Here is a 2,816-nt window from a genome sequence, read left to right as displayed (position 1 = left end):
CGGCCCCCCCCCCCCCCCCCACCGGCCATCACCCCATGGCTACCCAAAGTTTTCCCTTTGATTAATCGAGTGGTTTTTAAGCGATGCCGGCAATATTATGCTGCTCCTCGTGTTCTCGAGTTTGGAAAAGCGCAAATCGTCCTAATTGCAAGCGGTGCGGTAACTCAAACTGATCAAACTGATGCTTCCTTGCGTTAAACGACATTTCATGCTTTAAGCAGACAATTTGTAATAAGTCTTTGAGCCATTAATTTCAACCTGGCTTTCCTGCTACGTAATATTCTTACGATATTCAAACAAATGTGCTTTCATTGCCTCCCATACGTACATTCGGATGAATGATTGACATTATGTTTCAGTCGCTCGGACATTTTTCTTACCGTTGCACATGTATAGCGAGCAGCATACCGTATAATTAGACACCCTTGTGGGTTATCTTATTAAGAAATTTAATCAACAATTGTTCACCACAGCAATTTAGACGTCTTGGTACATTATTACCATTTATTTATAAATTTGTGATAACTGGTAATTTGCCAGTCGATAAAAATTTAAATACCATAATACTCCGCCATACCAAAATACCAGAAATTTATAATCTTGCCAGTGTATGATCAATAAATGGCTAAATATCGTCAGTTTAAAAAAAGTGTACAAAGTCACCAATTGTTTTATATCGATGTATTCTAAAATATGAAGCTTTAATTGGAAATGCGAGGCGAAAAATATTTTGGCGATAAGTAGGAAGGAACGGTAACTTTCATTAACTTCATTAACGTATTCCTGCTCGAAAATACGAAGAAGCGACTGTAAATTACACGATTAAAACTCTCACTCCGACCCTTTTGGCGCGAGTGACGCAATTCTAGTGGCCTGACCGACAGGAAAAACCCAAATGTATGGATGGAACATACAAGTTGATGGCAAAAATAATTACCGATCGTCATTGTTCCCTTTTTCAATTGTTCTTATTACTTTTTCGTAATACTGTAAATATAAGGGCAAAATGCATTTTCTCATTAATCGTGAAATATATTGAATAAATATCATCATAATGATCGATGATATTGCAATGGCAAATATTAAAAACAGCAGCGTTCTGCTATTGTCAGAGACATAGACTTAAGAGAGTAGTATCGGTGAAAGGTTTTATAAAAATGTAATCGCTGCGAGGAGGATGGGAGTAAGCCGCGACCCGCTCCTCTTAAACTTTCAATTTCTCAAAGGTCGTAATTGAAATCGAGACCTTATAGAGTAAGTCACCAATATGATAGACTATCGCATGATATTTTTTGGAGGGAGAGGTAGGGGAATATCCGTCGAAAGGATGGCATTCGTAAATAAAGGCAGAGTCGAGGAGGCGGTTAGATAAAGCGTAATCGAAAGCCGAGGATGCCCGCGCCTTCGATAACCGTCAGCCATTATCGAAGCTCTCAGTCGCGAATTAACGCCGCTCGTAATTATCATAATCCCGGGCGCTGTTGGCTATCGAGATTCAGCCTCCATTACTCATGGCATTCGGCTAATTGCAGGGGTACAGCCACCGGGTGCATCAACGTGGATTATCGGGGCTCGGCGATGGCCGGAGGGCCGTTAAGCGCGACTCGGTGGATCGCGGAAGCGGAGCTCCAAGTCGAGGGGAATTTCGTTGATTGCTACGCGTGCGGGAATGACGACGAAACGGGAAAGCCGCGGCTAATGAAATGGAGGAACTTGCTCTCTTAATTTGATTGACGCCTCGAGAAGAGCTGCTGCGAGCCCGAGAGAGAGAGAGAGAGAGAGAGAGAGAGAGAGAGAGAGAGAGAGAGTGAGAGAGTGAGATGCAACGTATCGCGGTTTTCTCGTTGTGACTCAGCATTCCCGGATAACGAGAAAATTATCCAGTCAGCGACTATCCGCTCTATCCGTCTTTCATTCATTATTTTCAATTTTTGGTGCACTTTTACCCTGCCTTATACCCTATTACGATCTCTTCGATAACACGAGGCTATTATGCTATGGTACTCGGGTCTTCCTCGGGACAAATTATTGATTATTTTATGCAAATGTTACGCGTGCTTTCCCCGCTCTACTACTTTACGTTATTTGCATTGCTCTCCATTAATTGCGTATTCGCAAAAGGTAGACACTTATTTGCACGATGCAAGCCTTTTATGATTAAAAATCTTAAGCAATCATAGATCCAGGCTATTTGAAAATTTCTTACGACAACGTATTGCTCTAATGACGTACAATTTTGATAATTATTTTTTAAAAAATATCCGTCGCTTATTATGATTTTGGTAAATATTTTTATGACCATTCAATAAAGTATTTAAAATTCGAGCAGAAAATTTAAGTTTCTAGTTAGAGAAAATGAAAAAAGTTGGTTAAAAAATTAAAATCCGTTAGTAGCTTGATCTATTAATATTAATTGTACATAGAAAAAAAAAGAATAAATTAATTAATAAAACAGTCATCATCTTACTTGACAGATATTTTTTACTATATCTACGCGCGCGCGCGCGCGCGCACACAAACACGCACACACCTTTTTTTCTATTTATGACGGCGAGTGTTGAAATGAATAATGAAGGAAAAATATAAAAAAAAAAATAAGAGTCACTACTCCTGAACTATTAAGAATATCGAACGACTGAATAAATTATAAATGAAATTTGTGTGATAATGAAATTATTTATCTCGATATATCATGCGAAAAATCATATAAATTATTGCGCATAATTTTTTTTATCATAAAACAATCTAATCGATAAGTAAATTTAGTCTAATTCAAAGTTCAATAATTCGAATAACGATGAAAATTACTATTGACT

This window comes from Ceratosolen solmsi, unplaced genomic scaffold, assembly GCF_000503995.2.
Source record: "Ceratosolen solmsi marchali unplaced genomic scaffold, CerSol_1.0 scaffold14, whole genome shotgun sequence".
Classification (NCBI taxonomy): domain Eukaryota; kingdom Metazoa; phylum Arthropoda; class Insecta; order Hymenoptera; family Agaonidae; genus Ceratosolen; species Ceratosolen solmsi.
Note: the sequence above shows the minus strand (reverse complement) of the source record.